The 19,744-nt window shown below is 41.8% G+C and overlaps 1 long non-coding RNA gene across 2 annotated transcripts in view; it reads right to left on the bottom strand.

The window, feature by feature from the left end:
• LOC142671128 (uncharacterized) overlaps nt 1-19,744 on the bottom strand; it is a 207,125-nt gene that overhangs the window by 81,575 nt on the left and 105,806 nt on the right. The window contains exons 2-4 of one of the 2 annotated variants that reach the window (XR_012851789.1): nt 14,776-14,873; nt 14,498-14,609; nt 4,133-4,650 (exon numbers count right to left, since the gene is read on the bottom strand). This is a non-coding gene — a long non-coding RNA (uncharacterized LOC142671128). Of the gene's footprint in view, nt 1-4,132; nt 4,651-14,497; nt 14,610-14,775; nt 14,874-19,744 lie in introns of those variants that run through there. The other variant, XR_012851788.1, reaches the window with a different exon arrangement.

Raw genomic sequence — 19,744 nt, 5'->3', positions numbered from 1 at the left:
TGTCAGATAAAAGGTACAGAAGCGGAATATTCCCATTCGAAAACATTTTTATTTGTTTATTTTTGTTGTTGTTGTGAAAGGGAAATTTTAGAGCAGAGAATTCTGTGCTGTGTATATGTGTATGTATAGATATATATAAAGAAGAAGAATCAGTTTGTAGGTATCAGTTTTAGTTACTGACCAGTGTGAACGTTTAAAATAAATCTGTCATTGTTAATGTTTTTCTTCAAGTTAATTATCTGATTAAGATCAATTACTGATTATGCGATGAAAAGCTTGTTCTTCACAGGAAGAGTCCAACTCGGAGCGGAAGGCGTAAGAACCAGATTCTAACAGAATGTGGACGGATAAAGGAAGGTAAACCGGTAGCGCCCAATGCATTCTTGATAGCACTTGTATTGATGGTGTATGACCTCACATATGCCCCAAGACTGCAAGGATTGACGTGGTAAGATCTAATTGGTATGTCCCAGGTTTTACAGCTGTTGCTGCTAAATTCTGTTAGAGCTGTTTGATTTGCCTACAGAACAGTCCTGGCAGACTGGTGCCAACCTTATCATACCCGCCACACACAAAGAGAACCGACCTTGAGAGGCCTTCCCAGGTAGAACGAACCAGATTAGAGTAAGAAAAGTTGGTTTAAGACACTTGTCAGATAAACATGTGGAATCTGTGTATATTTCTGTGGGTAGAAGATGTTCTAGGCAATCAGCTGAGATCAAGGTACAAATCCTGCTGAAAGAGTATCACCAAGTGCAAATGAAATGTACCCAGTAATCACACATCTTCTAGGCACCATGTCCATTGTAACAGAGAAGTTTTTTCCTTATATAAAAGGTGTTTGATGTCATTTAAGGGCCTGACATTATTATTGTATGTACTTAGAACAACGTTTATAGTGTATGCGGATGATGTTATCACCAGATTAGTATTTATTTTAACAATTGACAAGAGTTGGGGGTCCCCAGCAAGTGCCAGTAAATATGAACTAAAAGACTTTTAACACGATGAACTCCATCACGGAGATACGGCAGGCACAGCCTGAGCCAGTACAACGCGTTTATCATGAACTGACGGCAGTGTCACAATTCTAAGCGGCCGCCCAGACAAGTAACTTGCCAGAGGAAGAGTACAGATGCGGAGGGTTTGTGGTAGTTACAATACAACTCCACTAATACGCCTACGTGGGATCTCACCCCAGGCTCACAGTATGAGGTGCTATGTACAGCCTGGTGACGTAAACTAAAGGAGACGGTGTCTGACAGATGAGAAGGACCAAACCAAGTCCTGATGACATCAGCAAAGATCAAAGTAAAGATCAAAGACCTGAGTGACTCCGTCAGCAGTATCAAGTGTTTTGATAAGTAAGTGGCTAGGAGGGGGTAATAATAACTCCCCCACTGGACACCAACGTAGTCTGACTCCACAATTGTATGGGTTACCCTGAGGGTGACAGTCAGTGAAGAGCAGAAGACAGGAGAAGAAGGGGACGATGATGTACAGGACTGGCAATGAACTGATGGGACCCGAAACCTGAGGGTGATAACATAATGCTATCACCAATCTCATGCTATTAGTTGAGGCCCTATTGTTTATAATGTCTGAGGTTTATAATTATAATGTGTGCAAATATGCCACGGTGCTGCAAATTACAATCTGAGGAGTTTATGTGAAGGTGTGAAGTGAAGGTCACTGTGCTGCCCATGACCTGTTATATCTGCAGGGGTAAAAGTCCCTTAGGACAGTAAGTGACAGTGCGACAATTATTAACATTAGCAAAAATGTAGACTGGATTAATTATATATATATATATATATATATATATATATATATATATATATATATATATATATATATATATTACAACCAGCAGCGGTTTGTAGATTTTACCAAGACAACCATCCTGAGGAGAATAGGGAAAGTTAGGACCACTCCGAAACCTTGGAAGTCCAGGTACAAAGGGGGGTTACTCATCAGGAGTAGCTCGTCTCAAGCTGGTGAAAAAATCAAAACCCCTACCCGCCTGGTTCGAGTGGTCGGTGGTAGGTTGATAGTCCAGACTCCGGGATAGAGTAATAATATTTTTAGGGGGGACTGTCAGGGATCATTACCATGTATATTGTTTGCAAAAATATTACATGTATTGCAGGGCCAATTTGAACACATTTACTTTGCTGCCTGTCGTCACAACAGTGCAGCAAAGACAATTTCAGCCTGCCATCTAGCACAACCTAGGCTCCTGAGACTGATACAATGCTACATATATCAGCGCATTGACTCCACTCTATTCCACCTGCAGCTTCAACTAATACCCACAGCTCAGTGATTTGTGGACGACAATGGAGCCATAGTGACAGTTTAATTACTCAATACATTACCACACTATACCATTCAAAGCCAAGGGTATGTGAGTTTGGGGGTCACTCACACATACCATATCAATAAAAGTTATATATTAATTCATCTCTAGACCACATCTTTCCTCTTCCCCCTACTCCCTACTCCCTACTCAATTTTGCAAAAATATTATCCTCACACATATGTATATACATTTCAGTTCTTTGTGTAATATACTGATATATAATAAGTTCTTTGTTCATGTCGGACACACCTATGGAAGACACCGCCCCCTGGAATGCAAGAAGAGTGAGTCTGAGAACTTGCAGCTGAGAAGCCGGTGGGGGCTTGGGCACTCCCACATCCCTAGGGAGGAGGCATGTGTCTTTTCCTGTGTTTCTTTGTTCTGAATAAAGTTAGTTTGCTTCCTGTCTGATTTGGGAAAGCTGTGTACCAACATCTTTGGCTTGTTTACTTCTTTCCAGGCATCCCTTCAGCTTTCAGTTTACAGAGGTGGTTATTCGGTGTTAAATAACAGGGGAAAGGAAGATACCCTGAAATACGGACCTGACAAAGCTACATCTTATTGGAAAATAATGTAATTTTTACATTTTCACTGCCCAATTCAAATGAAATCTATGAAACACCTGTGGGGACAAAATGCTCTCTACACCCCTAGATGAATTCCTCAAAGGGTGTAGTTTCCCTAATGGAGTCACTTTTGTGGGGTTTCCTTTGTTTCGGCACCACAAGACCTCTTCTAACCTGACATGGTGCCTGAAATATAATTTAATAAAAGGAAGGCCCAAAAATCCTCTAGGTACTCCTTTGCTTCTGGGGCTTTTGTTTCAGTCCAGTAGCGCACTAGGGCCACATGTGGAATATTTCTAAAAACTTCAGAATCAGGTCAATAAATATTCAGTTGTGTTTCTCTGGTAAAAATAAACTTCAGTATTACAGGAAAAATTGCCTAAAATGGTATTTCTGCAAAAAAAAAAATACATTTGCACATTTCCCTTCCACTTTGCTTTAATTCCTGTGAAACGCATAAAGGGTTAAGAAACTTTCTAAATGCTGTTTTTAATACTTCAAGGGGTGCAGTTTTTAAAATGGGGTGATTTGTTGTGGTTCCTAATATATAAGGCCCTCAAAGCCACTTCAGAACTGAACTGGTCCCTAACAAAATAGGCTTTTGAAATTTTCTTGAAAATTTGAGAAATTGCTGTTAAATTTATAAGCCTTGTAACGTCCTAGAAAAATAAAAGGATGTTCAAAAAACAATGCCAATCTAAAGTAGACATATGGGAAATTGTAGCTAGTGACTATTTTGTGTGGTATAACTATCTGTCTTACAAGCAGATACATTTGAATTTAGAAAATGCTAATTTTTTGCAACTTTTCTCTAAATTTTGGTGTTTTTCACATAAAAATATTGAATATATCGACCAAATTTTTTCACTAACTTAAAGTACAATATAATACAGGGGGAGGAAACCTCCAGCTCACCAGCTCGCCTCCTGACAGTCCTGCTTCGCCCGGATCTCCGCAACGGTCCACGGTAGGCAATGGTACAAAAAGAAAGGATTTGATCCAGCGCTGCAGTGATGTACTTTAAAAAGGAACGTATTCCCACTTTTATTGGTATCAAAAAAGACTTGTTAAAATGTCAATAACAGGCTTGGCGTCAAGGCAGTATTCGGTAGGTGTAATGGGCCTACGCGTTTCAAGCACGGCTGGTGCTCTTAGTCATGGCATTCATTCACTCCTAGGAGGGGCTTCTGCATACATGACTTAGAACCAGAAAATCCCCAGTAGGCAAAATGGTGGTCTTTCCTTCTGAGCCCCCCCATGGGCCCAAACGGCAGTTTATCACCACAACTTGGATATTGCCGCACTCAGAACAAATTGGGCAACAAAATGGGCTATTTTATTCCTTGTGAAATGTGAAATTTTTAGCCAAAACATCTCATTGGAAAAAATTACATTTTTGTTAATTCGCAGCCCAATTCAAATAAATTCTGTGAAAAAACTGTGGGGTCTAAATGGTCACAACACTCATAAATGAATTCCTTGATGGGTGTAGTTTCCAAAATGGGGTCACTTCTGGTGGGTTTCCATTGCTTTGATACCTCTGGGGTGCTGCAAATGCGACATGGCACCGAAAACCAATCCAGGAAAATCTGCACTCCAAAAAACACACAGCGCTCCTTCCCTTCTGAGGCCTCCCATGGGCCCAAACGGAAGTTTATCACCACAAATGGGGTATTGCTGCAATCAGGAGAAATTGGGCAACAAAATGGGGTATTTTGTTCCCTGTGAAAATAAGAAATGTTGATGAAAAATTACATTTTATTGGAAACAATTTCATTTTTTAAATTTCACAGCCCAATTCAAATATGTGCTGTGTAAAAACTGTGGGGTCAAAATGGTAACAACAACCATAAATTAATTCCTTGAGGGATGTAGTTTCCAAAATGGGGTCACTTTTGGGGGATTCCTACTGTTTTGGCACCTCAACACCTCTTCAAACCTGGCATGCTGCCTAAAATATATTCTAATAAAAAAAAGAGGCCCCAAAATGCACTAGGTGCTTCTTTGCTTCTGGGGCTTGTGTTTTAGTCCACGAGCGCAGTAGAGCCACATGTGGGACATTTCTAAAAACGGCAGAATCTAGACAATACATATTTAGTAGTGTCTCTCTGGTAAAACCTTCTGTGTTACAGAATTTTTTTTTATAAAATTGAACTTCAGCAAGAAAAATGAAACTTGCAAATTTCACATCCACTATGATTTAATTCCTGTGAAATGCATAAAGGGTTAAAAAAAAACTTCTAAATGATGTTTTGAATACTTTGAGGGGTCTAGATTTTTTAATGGGTTTTTTAATGGGGGTTTCTAATACATAAGCCCCTCAAAGCCACTTCGGAACTGAACAGGTACCTTAAAAAAAAGGCTTGTGAAATTTTCTTAAAAATATGAGAAATTGCTGTTTATGTTCTAAACCTTGTAACGTCCAAGAAAAATAACAGAATGTTCAAAAAACGATGCCAATCTAAAGTAGACATATGGGAAATGTGAACTAGTAAATATTTTGGGTGGTATAAACATCTGTTTTACAAGCAGACGCATTTAAATTCAGAAAAATGCTATTTTTTCTACATTTTGCAATTTTTCACAAATAAACTCTGAATATAAATCGACCAAATTTTACCACTAACATGAAGCCCAATGTCTCACGAGAAAACAATCTCAGAATCGCTTGGATAGGTTTAAGGATTCCGAAGAGATTACCACATAAAGTGAAATATGTCAGATTTGAAAAATGGGCTCTGAGCCTTAAGGCCCAAACTAGGCTTTAACCCCTTAATGACGAGCCTATTTTAGACGGTAATGACCAAGCCATTTTTTACGTTTTTCCATCGTCTCATTTAAAGAGCTATACACTATTTTTTTGTTTTTTGCGGGACAAGTTGTAATTTTTCATAGCACCATTTTGGGGTAAAATAGAATTTATTGATTAACTTTTATTAACTTTTTTTTGGGGGGGGATAGAAAAAAAACAGCAATTTCGCCACACTTCTTTGCGTCCTAAATTTGCGCCTTTTACCGTAGTATAAATAACACAATAACTTTATTCATTGGGTTGTTACGATTGCAATGATACCAAATTTGTAGAGTTTTTGTATGTTTTACTACTTTTACACAGCAAAAACACTTTTTTTTCAAAATTATTTGTTTTTGTGTCTCCATATTTAAACAGCCGTAACAGGTTTTTTTTCGTCGATGCAATTGTAGGAGGGCTTATTTTTGCGGGACGACTTGTCGTTTTTATCGGTACCATTTTGGAGTAAATGCGACTTTTTGATCACTTTTTATCACATTTTTTTTAAGGCTGGATTCAAAGAAAACAGCAATTTTTGCATGGTTTTTTATTTTATTTTTTTACGGCGTTCATCTTGCGGGTTAAATGATGTAATAAGTTTATAGTCGGGGTCGTTACGGACGAGGCGATACCAAATATGTGTAACTTTTTTACTTTATTTTGTTTGTTAATAGTAAAGGAGTTTGTAAGGGGGAAAAAGTGGGTTTTTTCATTATTTTTTTTCTTAAATTTTTCTTAAACTTTTTTTTTAACTTTTTTACTAGTCCCACTAGGGGACTTCACTATGCGATCCTCCAATCGCATTTATAATACACTGCAATACTTCTGTATTGCAGTGTATTATGCCTGTCCGTGTAAAACGGACAGGCATCTGCTAGGTCATGCCTCCGGCATGATCTAGCAGGCATTCATTACAGGCAGACCTGGGGGCCTTTATTAGGCCCCCGGCTGCCATCGGAGACACAGACAATTGGTGATCTTATCGCCTGGTGTCCGTGGGATAAGAGGGAGCTCCCTCCCGCTCTCCAAAACCACTCAGATGCGGTGCACGCTATTCAGCATCGCATCTGAAGGGTTAAACGGGTGAGATCGATAAAGACATTATGGCTTTTGGATGGTGGGGAGGAAAAAACGAAAATGAAAATCTGAAAAAGGGCTGCGGCGAAAAGGAGTTAAGGAAAGGACCTCGAAAATATATATTAGGGAATTGTTGATAATATGGTATTTAACCCCTTCCCGCCGCAGCCATTTTTCAGATTTCGTTTTTTCCTCCCCACCTTTCATAACCCATAACCTTTTTATTTTCCCATCAATATATCCGTACAATGGCTTGTATATTGCAGGACAAGTGGTTGATTTTCACACCACCATTTCACTGGCATTTGCGGGGTGGAATAGGAAAATAACAGCAATTCCTCAATCTTTTGGGGGGTTTCATTTTTACGGCATACACCGTGCGGTAAAAGCGAAATGTTAACTTTATTCTACCAGTCAATACGATTACGGCGACACCAAATTTATATAGTTTTATAGTATTTATATCGTTTTTTTTTGTTTTACTACTTTTACAAGGAAAAAAACTGATTGTTACAAATATAATATGAAATCTGTCGCCATATTCGGAAATCCATAACTTTTTTTTCCGTCGATTGATCGGTATGAGGGCTTATTTTGTAGTTTCTATTAGTACCACCTTGGGGTACATGAGACTTTTTGATCACTTTTTGTTCAATTTTTTGTGGGAGATGAAGTGACCAAAAAACAGCGATTCTGGCGGCTACATTTTTTCAACGTTCACCTTGCGGGTTTGTGAAGGATGATTTATTTGCTTATATTCCCTGTATGAAATTACATTATGAATTATCAAGCAGGAGGCCGAATTACTAAGATATGTATTATGTGAAAGTGATTATAATAATGTTTAAATGATTTAGTTTCGTGCAGCAGCCATCTTGTCTGGAGTTCCCATCTTGTCTGGAGTTCCCATCTTGTCTGGAGTTCCCATCTTGTCTGGAGTTCCCATCTTGTCTGGAGTTCCCATCTTGTCTGGAGTTCCCATCTTGTCTGGAGTTCCCATCTTGGTTCTTTTGTAGTGAATATGAAAGTCATTGTTCCTTTAATACAAGTAATGTTGATTTCATATGTTTTATCTTTGACCTTGGCTCCCGTACGAAGCTTGCAGAGAAGGAACAGGGAGTGAGAAGGGAGGGTGGCAAGAATGCGTGTGCGAGAACCTCCCCCATCTTACGGGAACATTCTGCCCAAGAGAGATAAAGCCACCTGCAAACCTGATGTGTGAAGAATTATAATGATGTATCTGGGATGTACGTTATGGTCTGTTTTTTTTACTGAATAACAAATATTGTCACATTGTCTCTGATTGGTTACACCCCTTCTGAATTTCAGTATTATAGTTTGAGTTTGGAAATAAACCTTCAGAGGAGTATTTTGAGCATATCAGCAGCGTCTGTGTGTTTTCTTCTCCTCTCTCGATATATATCAGTGAAATATCCTGATTGGGATGCTGAATAATGGGGCCTGGCCTGAGAGTCTGTTGGACTCGTCTAAATTTCAGTCTAATATATTTTGAGACATTGATTTCCACGACAGGTAACATACACGATGTTCCTAATTATTATGCACATTACAGGGGGCCGACCCCTATTTCTAACCTCTTAAATGCCGCGGTCGCTATGACCGTGGTGTTTAAGGCGTTAAACAAGCAGCATCGCGCTCGAGATAGATACAGCCGACGCGCTCGTTCAATGGAGCTCCATACTCCTCCAAGCAATGTGCACCGTATATACACAGTGGATGTAGGGACGAGGTTAACCACTAAAGGGAATGTGTCGCAAATTAAACTTTTTTTTAAAGTAAGTTACTTATTTCTATTATATTTTTTGCTGTATTTTTTTTTTCTTCCACATGGTGGAAAGTATTAAAAATTAAATGTTTTCCTATGTTGGCCACCAGAGGGAGCACTTCCCAGAATTACAGCAAGGTGAATAAGGCAAAGCAACCTGACTCACAGCTGCCGTAAATGTGGGAGGGAATCTCACCCCCCCCCTCCTACAAGCCAGGAAAAGGTGTCTTCAAATTGCTAAGCAGTGTCTGGCAGCCATTTTGGGTGTGATTGTCCAAATGGCAGAAGCTATAGGACACACCAAATGGCTAAGGGTATGTTCACACGCTTACTAAACAAAGGAAAAACAGCTCCTGATCTTTAGCCATTTTTTAATCAAACTCACGTTTTTGGAAGTTTTTTTACGGTAGTTTTTGGAGCGTTTTTTCTATAGAGTCAATGAAAAACAGCTTAAAATACGTCCCAAGAAGTGATATGCACTTCTTTTTGGCCGCCGTCTTTTTACGTGTAGTTTTTGGAAAACGGCCACGTAAAAAAATGCTCCGTCGGAACAGAACGCCGTATATCCCATTGAAACCAATGGGCAGATGTTTGTAGGCGTTGTTTCCGATTTTTTAGGCTTTTTTCGGGACGTTTTCGGCCCGAAAAATAGCTGAAAACTGCGTGTGAACATACCCTTAGAATAATGAAAGTGACTGACTTTTCAGTTGACCGTTTCACACGGCGTGTATTTGACAAGTTTTTTTTGCGCATTTTACGTGCCAAAAACCGCATTAAAAAACGCTTGATTACACTTGATTTTGCATGTTTAGGGGGATTTGTGTGTGTGTGTGTGTGTGTGTGTGGGGGGGGGGGAGGGGGGGTGCTTGCCGCTGATTCTTCAAAACAGCTGATATGCGGCCCGTGCATACGCCGCTCTGCTACACACACACACACACAGCACTGCTACACCCACAGTCAGCACTGGTACATACATCCATACACACACACTCAGCACTGCTACACAAACACACACACTCAGCTTTGCTACACAGACACACACTCAAATCTACTACACAGACACACACTCAGCACTGCTACATACAGACACACACAGCACTTCTACATACATACACACACAGTCAGCACTGCTACATACATACACACACAGCACTGCTACAGACACACACTCAGCTCTGCTACAGACACACACTCAGCTCTGCTACACAGACACACACTCAGCTCTGCTACACAGACACACACTCCGCTCTGCTACAGACACACACTCAGCTCTACTACACAGACACATACTAAGCACTGCTACATACGGACACACACACCACTGCTACATACATGTTTGTCACATTTCTTTGCCATGAGTAAGAGCACAGGACGTGCTCGAAACGCGTAGGCTAAAGCAAAATCGCCGACTACTCACACTTGTCTCGGGACTGCGTCTCCCTACAATTTTAATCTTCTACACCCCAATAAAGGTGAGAATATCGTTTCCTTTTTAAACTCAAAGCACGACTCAGCGCTGGATCATTTCTTCTATTTCTTCCATTATATACCGCCAGCCGTAGCGGGGATCCGAGCGGAGAGTCTGGAGACGCTTCAAACTGGTGAGCTGGAGGTTCCCTCCCTTCTTTACTGTTTACAACTCAATATTTATTGCCCAGATTCTGCGGTTTTTAGAAATATCCCACATGTGGCCCTCGTGTGCTACTAGACTCCAACACAGGCCTCAGAAACAAAGCAGTATCTAGCGGGTTTTGGGCCTTCATTTTACACTCAACATTGCAATTGCAACACCAAGTAGGACAAGCCATAAGGTTATGCAAATCGAGGAAGTAGCAGGTGTCGAAGATCTGCAAATTATCACATTTTCAAGCACCTACGTAGCTCCAATCTGTGGCATGTGGGACAGGCATGAACGCCAGATTGAGAGCAAAGTTTTTCAGCCACATGAAGCCTCAAAAATCAGATCAAATGTTATGGGATGATTGTGCAATGTCTCCTGTTCATTGACGTGCCCGTTATCGCCACTTGTCGCAAACGGAGAGAGACAGAATCCTTGAACTGAGAGACATTGGTTTATCACTCCTGCAGATCGCTACGCACCTAGGCCGAGATGTCAGCACTGTTCAACGTTGAGTGTCCTGGAAGTTAGGAGAAAAACAACGAACGGGAATGACAGAAAGAGGTGCGCGGATGCGAATATATGCACGAACCGATCGTCTGATTGGAAGAATGGCGCATAATGATTGACTCTGTACTGCAAGTGAAATTGGACATCACATCAAAAAGCCTAGGGCCGCAACCAGTGTCGACACAAACCATCAAAAGGCATTTGAACGACATTGGGCTATGAGCCAGACGTGCCATTGACTACACACCACTGCTCTCAAAGGCTATCATGGTGCACAGCAAGATGGCAATGGAGGATGGAATGGAGGTCTATCCTCTTCAGCGATGAGTCCCGCTTTTGTCTCGGGCACAATGATAGCCGGAAATTGGTCTGAAAACCACATAGGCAATGCCATGAAGAGGCCTTCACAAGGGAACGTGACACCGGCCCTACTCCCGGGATTATGGTGTGGGGTGGCATAATGTACAGTAGCCTGACCCCTCTAGTCTTCATTTCAGGTACACGAACAGTTCGGCATTACATTCATTTGGTTGTGGAGCAATTTCTCCAAAGTGTCCCAGAAGCCGGTTTTCAATAGAACAATGCCAGGCTGCATGTTGCTCATGCTACTGTGAGCAGCCTGTGTGGCCTAAACGTGCTACCATGGCCTGCAGCGTCTTTTGGACTTGTCTCCCATCTAGCACATCTGGGACGTCATTGGACAGCAAATGCAAGGGAGCTGCCAACAGCCAATCTTGATAATTTGCGTGCTCAAGTGCATTCAGCGTGGCATAACAACTATTAATAACCTCATTGATAGAATGCCAAGGCATGTACGTACGTGTATTTCTGCACTTGGCGCTCATACTCGGCACAGAATAAATCAAGGCGTTTGGAATATTTTGTTTCCATTTTTTTATCATTTGCATATTATTAACATGTCGATCGATCCTGTGATTTCCACAATTCCAAAACGTTTCCTCCTTGGTGTTGCAATTTTAATGTTGAGGATATAGGTGTAACCCGTCAGTGTAATCCTGCCTGTGATGATAAAGAGATGACTGCTGAGAAGTGATCTCTAAAGAACAGGAAGGATCAGTCTCTTATAAATGGTGGATCCTGTGTTATCTATATATAGGGGTTACCTGTCAGTGTAATCCTGCCTGAGATGATAATGAGGTGACTGCTGAGAAGTGATCTCTAAAGAACAGGAAGGATCAGTCTCTTATAAATGGTGGATGCTGTGTTATCTATATATAGGGGTTACCTGTCAGTGTAATCCTGCCTGTGATGATAATGAGGTGACTGCTGAGAAGCGATTTCTACAATAGGGTTGTCACAATACCAGAATTTGGACTTCGATACCGATACCTCGTGTAGAATTACAATTTGAGATACCAAAACGATACTTTGCTAACAATAATAATAAATAAAAAAAACGCCCAAAAATAAAAAGTCCTTCCACTTTCTGATTTGAGCCTCATGGTCTTATGAATTTTGAACCTCCATTAATAGTAATTAATCCCATTATGTAGCTCACAGTCATAATGGGCAACATTGAGTTAATGTGTGAGAGAAGGTGTATGGGCAGCACAGTAGAACAAAAACCTCCAGGGCATAAGGGTGCCGGCCTCCAGGGATCCGACTTGTAAATCCCCAATGGTATACAAATGTAAGGAGAAAGAGGCAGCCTAGAGTGCTGCCTCTTTCTCCTTACATGAGTTAATGTGTGAGGTACATGATGGGATTAATTACTACTAATATGAGGCACGTCGAGGTTCAAAATTCATAAGACTCTGTGTCTCACATTAATAATTCCCCCCTTCATTTTCCGCACATAACGGCAACATTGGGGTTAAAAATGTTTTCCTCTTTATGTAATCCTGCCTGTGATGAAAGTGAGATGACTGCTGAGAAGTGATCTCTACAGAACTGCAAGTGTCAGTCTATTGTGAATGGTGTATCCTGTGCAGGGCCGATCTTAGGGGTGCGCGAGCACACAGGGCGCTGCCCCCTCCAAGCATGTAGGGGGCGCCACTGGGCTCTGCCTCTACTCTGTGCTCTTCTCTTAGTTACACACATGGAGTAAATAGAGCCGAGGAGCAAGAGAAAAGGAGGAAGCTCCGCCCACAGCCTGTCCTGCAAGAAACCTGTGATCCTGTCAGCAAGGAGAGATGGTGAGAATCTATGTGTGTCTGTGTGTATGTGTATGTGTGTGTATACAGTATGTGTATATGTTACAGTGTGTGTGTGTTTGTGTGTGTGTGTATGTGTGTGTATACAGTATGTGTATATGTTACAGTGTGTGTGTGTTTGTGTGTGTGTGTATGTGTGTGTATACAGTATGTGTATATGTTACAGTGTGTGTGTGTTTGTGTATGCGCGCGCCTGTATGTGTTTATGTCTCTTTGTAAAAGTGTGTGTTCAATATTAAAGTAGAAAAGATAAAATGAAGATATCTGTGCTGCCACCTATATACCCTGCAGCCCCCTATATACCCTGCTGCCCCTTATATACTCTGCTGCCCCTTATATACTCTGCTGCCCCTATATACCCTGCTGCCCCCTATATACCCTACTGGTCCATAATATACCCTGCTGCTCCTTATATAACCTGCTTCCCCTTATATAACCTGCTTCCCCTTATATATATATATATATATATATATGCCTCTGTGTGTGGGTGAGTTTATATGTGTCTGTGGGTATAGTTATCATCTACGACATTATCTGTACTCAGAGAGTTATCACTGTGTGTTATCTGTGGTGTTACATAGGATTGCAGATAACTCTGAGTACAGATATTGTAGTAGATGTTACCTGCAGTCCTATGTAACACCACAGATAACACAGTGATAACAGAGTACAGATAATGTAGTGGATATTTTCACAGTATTATCTGTTGTGTTACATAGGACTGCATGCGAAATCTGCTATATTATCTGTACTGGGTATATATGGGTCTGTTTGTGAATGTGTCTTTGTGCTTGTATCTTTGTGCCTTTTATGTATTTGTATATGTTCCCGTCTGTGTATTTACGTGTGTGTGTGTGTGTGTGTGTGTGTGTGTGTGTGTGTGTGTGTGTGTGTGTGTGTGTGTGTGTGTACGTCTACATATTTACCTGTATGTATATATTCCAGATGTGTGTATGTATAATTGCCTGTATGTCTAAATATCTGTCTCTATGTATGCACAGTATATATGTTCCAGTATGTGCGTGTCTATATATGTGGTTCATATTTGGTTTGTGTAGGGGGCGGCAACAGGGAGTACCGCACAGGGCGCCATCCAACCTAAGACCAGTCCTGATCATGTGATATCTATATATAGGTGTTACCTGTCAGTGTAATCCTGCCTGTAATGATAATGAGATGTCTGCTGAGAATTGATCTCTACAGAACAGGAAGGATCAGTCTACTATAAGACTCAGTGGCCAGAGGGAAAAATGCAAGATTTTAGGATTATTTTTAAATAAAGATGACTTAAAAAAAACAACAAATCTTAAAAATATTTTTAACATAAAAACTTGATTTAAACAATAGGTAATTTTCTGAGTAAATGGTTAAACGGAGTTTCCTCAGATCCCGGCTGTTAATCACAGCTGGTGCCTCCAAAATCTGATACTAAGCCTAGTGCATGACCGGATTCATAGAACGCCTTGTAGAGAACTTCTATGTGCAGTCACAGCTCCCTCAGGTCCTGCACTATGTATAATACAGTGTCTGACGTGTTACTGTAATGTAGAACTAAGGAGGAACCCCACCTTAATAAACCTCCCAATTCACTTTCTAAATTCATTATCACTTACCTCTGGTAACACCTCCTGGAATTTCCTCCTCCACTTCACTGTTACACGGTTGATCGCCCCTCACCCGCTCTTCTTCTTCATCCTCCACTTTAATATCAGTCAGATCTTCCCCCTGATTTCACACATGTAACAATTCAGTACAATACAGCAGAGAGTGCGAAGAATCTAACAGATTAACATAAGAAACCACCAAACTCTATGACCCCATCTATGACCGGAGGACCAAAAAGCTCCGCACCCCCCTATATAGATCTGGTATACGGCTCAGCTTCATCTACCTGATGATTCTCTGGGACATTGTGATTTTCCTCTGGACAGTCCTGGGAATACAGAGGACTGGGACATCTCTCTGGTGGATTTCTCCTACTGGATCCATCTGTAGGAAACACACAGTGACTGAATACATGACTACTGTATATCTGTCTATATATCAGACACTTCTCTCTACACTTCTATGTTTACTGATTAGAGCCGGAATTACAATGTTGAGGTCCTCACTACCGGTGTCGATGTTCCTGCACCTTGTAAGCCGCAGGCCTAAAGTAGACTGTGCCCTACCAGAGCGAACGGCGGGGCGTAACTGGCTCCCTGCTCCGCCATAGTATTTACCTGTATCTGCGCTCTGTGGACAAAAATACAAATGAAAGTGGCGGGACACAGGGGGCCTCTATTTTGAGAGTGCCCTGCAACCCAAAAAAATTGTGAGTGTGTCAAATGCTTATTAGCCTCTTACAGGCTGTGTACACCTTTATAGACAATATTTTCTATACGCTTTTATTAACCCCTTCACAACGGCCATACGGCAATATTCGTTCAAACCGCTGATGCCCCGGGCAGTTGTCATATAAATAAACATTGGCAGAATGGAAAGGGGTTTAATGTGTGCAGCGCTGCACTTTCCTGTCCGCCGGCTCTCTCCACAAGTGCCGGCACATCTCCCCCTTAGTTTAATCAAACTTATATGCCAAACCCCTGCAGATAGCACCTCATCCCCTGTAGATAGCGCCACTGAAGCTCCCACTAGGAGCAGAATGCTTTGCCAGAGCGTTGCCGTCAACTTGGCTGGGAATTGTGATCCTAGAGGGAGCCCCTGACGTCTCTGTCCATATATGGACAGTCACGACAGGGACTCCTCTGGGAGTGGAATCCATGGCCTATTTTTGACCTGTTTAAGACAGATCCATTGCTCAAATCTGACGTGTCACTTTAAGGGTATGTGCACACGGGGCTGATAAGATGTAGATTTTCTGTTCTCCACATAGAGGTGGGACCCCCATATATCAGACATTTATAGCATATCTCTCAGATGAGAAGAGTAAAATGAAGACATTCCCCCCCCCCCAGACAATGAAGACCTGACTCATGACAACCTGACACATGGCGGATACTGCGGAGACATTGCTGACATCGCACAAGACGTGGTGCACACTATGCAGTCAGTGTTTTGATATGAACTGTGAGGTTCTGCAGCAGCTGAGGTGACATTATATATAAAGGAACCCTGCAGTGTGATCTCTTATCATCATGTTATAGCGCAGGTAGAGCAGAGCAGAGTGATACATTGTTTTGTGGGATAAGATTCAGTATAAACTTGTATTTTACTCATTTAACCCCTTCCTGAACAGGACATTTACCGACATAGGGAACACCTGACACCCTGGGCTGGAAACCTGCAAAGGCTGGAAACCTGAGAGAACTGTGATTAAGGCCATTTATATACTTAGATTCTGTGGTCAACAGCGACTGCAGAAACTAAGCTGTAAGAAAGACGGGGGTCCTCCCTGACAGCTCATCGTCCCCACGTGACACGATGGATGGTTGTCATGGCAGCATGGGGGGCAATGAAGGTCCGCCATCTTTCTGCTCCTATAAACCCCTTAATATTAATCACGATATATTGCGATACATTAGTATTACAGTGATTTGTACCGGAGATCTAATCATCACTAGTTCAAGTCCCCCAGAACAGGAATACATTTTTTTTAGAAAAAACAGTAAAATAAAGTTTTCATTTATGAATAAAAATAATTTAAAATGTAAAAAAAAAACCTCCACAAACCCTTTTCCCATTTTTTCTCTAAAGTAACGTAAAAAACATAAACATAACTGGTATCACCGCATCCGTAAGAGTCAGAACGATTACAATATAATGTTATTTACCCGCACGGTGAACACCGTAAAAACATAAACATAACTGGTATCACCGCATCCGTAAGAGTCAGAACGATTACAATATAATGTTATTTACCCGCACGGTGAACACCGTAAAAACATAAACATAACTGGTATCACCGCATCCGTAAGAGTCAGAACGATTACAATATAATGTTATTTACCCGCACGGTGAACACCGTAAAAACATAAACATAACTGGTATCACCACATCCGTAAGAGTCAGAACGATTACAATATAATGTTATTTACCCGCACGGTGAACACCGTAAAAACATAAACATAACTGGTATCACCGCATCCGTAAGAGTCAGAACGATTACAATATAATGTTATTTACCCGCATGGTGAACACCGTAAAAAACATAAACATAACTGGTATCACCGCATCCGTAAGAGTCAGAACGATTACAATATAATGTTATTTACCCGCACGGTGAACACCGTAAAAACATAAACATAACTGGTATCACCGCATCCGTAAGAGTCAGAACGATTACAATATAATGTTATTTACCCGCACGGTGAACACCGTAAAAAACATTTTTAAAATAAAATAAAAAAACACTAGCAGCTCTAAAAATATAAATTAAAAATATTATAAAATGATCAAAAACTGCAGCTCGTCCCACAAAAAATAAGCCCTCACTCCGCTACATCCACGGAAAAATAAAAAAAGTTCTGGTTCTGATTATACAGTTTTTATTTTTTTTTCCAAGGACAATTAGGGTGTGGCTTCTTTGGTGGGTGTCTTATGGGGCGTGGTTTATCTCATGGGTGTGGCTAATGGGGCATGGTTTTCTTCCCAGAATTTCTGCATCCAAATAAACAAACAAAAACGTCTGCACTAGTTTGGCTGACAACCACTATGGTGGCCGGTATCTCTCTGGTTATCTGGTTGTTTACAGGCAGGTGATGTCTCACTTTATCACTAGGGCGAGGTGATATGTGCTGACCACTACTGGCAGCGTAAATACCAGCGCAGATAGTGTCACACTGTAGATGGTGTGCTCCTTGTAGATGGTGCTCCACACTGCCCCCTGTAGATAATGCCACACACAGCCCCCCTGTAGATAGGGCCACATACAGCCCCCCTGTAGATATCACCACACACAGCCCACTATAGATAGGGCCACACACAGCCCCCCCTGTAGATAGTACCACACACACTGCTCCCTGTAGATATTACCACACACTGCTCCCTGTAGATATTACCACACACTGCTCCCTGTAGATATTACCACACACACAGCCCCCCCTGTAGATAGTACCACACACACTGCTCCCTGTACATATTACCACACACACTGCTCCCTGTAGATATTACCACACACTGCTCCCTGTAGATATTACCACACACACTGCTCCCTGTAGATATTACCACACACTGCCCCCTGTAGATATTACCACACACACTGCCCCCTGTAGATATTACCACACACACTGCTCCCTGTAGATATTACCACACACACTGCTCCCTGTAGATATTACCACACACTGCTCCCTGTAGATATTACCACACACACTGCTCCCTGTAGATATTACCACACACACTGCTCCCTGTAGATATTACCACACACACTGCTCCCTGTAGATATTACCACACACTGCTCCCTGTAGATATTACCACACACGCTGCTCCCTGTAGATATTACCACACACGCTGCTCCCTGTAGATAGTACCACACACACAGCCCCCCTGTAGCTATTACCACACACACTGCTCCCTGTAGATATTACGACACACTGCTCCCTGTACATATTACCACACACACTGCTCCCTGTACATATTACCACACACTGCTCCCTGTAGATATTACCACACACACTGCACCCTGTATATATTACCACACACACTGCTCCCTGTACATATTACCACACACTGCTCCCTGTAGATATTACCACACACACTGCTCCCTGTAGATATTACCACACACACTGCTCCCTGTAGATATTACCACACACACTGCTCCCTGTAGATATTACCACACACACTGCTCCCTGTAGATATTACCACACACTGCTCCCTGTAGATATTACCACACACGCTGCTCCCTGTAGATATTACCACACACGCTGCTCCCTGTAGATATTACCACACACGCTGCTCCCTGTAGATATTACCACACACGCTGCTCCCTGTACATATTACCACACACTGCTCCCTGTACATATTACCACACACACTGCTCCCTGTACATATTACCACACACACTGCTCCCTGTAGATATTACCACACACTGCTCCCTGTAGATATTACCACACACTGCTCCCTGTAGATATTACCACACACACTGCTCCCTGTAGATATTACCACACACACTGCTCCCTGTAGATATTACCACACACACTGCTCCCTGTACATATTACCACACACTGCTCCCTGTAGATATTACCACACACTGCTCCCTGTATATATTACCACACACATTGCTCCCTGTAGATATTACCACACACATTGCTCCCTGTAGATATTACCACACACACTGCTCCCTGTAGATATTACCACACACACTGCTCCCTGTAGATATTACCACACACACTGCTCCCTGTAGATATTACCACACACACTGCTACCTGTAGATATTACCACACACACTGCTCCCTGTAGATATTACCACACACACTGCTCCCTGTAGATATTACCACACACACTGCTCCCTGTAGATATTACCACACACACTGCTCCCTGTAGATATTACCACACACACTGCTCCCTGTAGATATTACCACACACTCTGCTCCCTGTAGATATTACCACACACACTGCTCCCTGTACATATTACCACACACTGCTCCCTGTACATATTACCACACACACTGCTCCCTGTACATATTACCACACACACTGCTCCCTGTAGATATTACCACACACACTGCTCCCTGTACATATTACCACACACTGCTCCCTGTACATATTACCACACACACTGCTCCCTGTATATATTACCACACACACTGCTCCCTGTAGATATTACCACACACTGCTCCCTGTAGATATTACCACACACTGCTCCCTGTAGATATTACCACACACTGCTCCCTGTATATATTACCACACACACTGCTCCCTGT

This window comes from Rhinoderma darwinii (assembly GCF_050947455.1).
Source record: "Rhinoderma darwinii isolate aRhiDar2 chromosome 1 unlocalized genomic scaffold, aRhiDar2.hap1 SUPER_1_unloc_25, whole genome shotgun sequence".
NCBI classification, from domain to species: Eukaryota; Metazoa; Chordata; class Amphibia; order Anura; family Rhinodermatidae; genus Rhinoderma; species Rhinoderma darwinii.
This window is presented reverse-complemented; position numbering and strand designations above follow the sequence as displayed.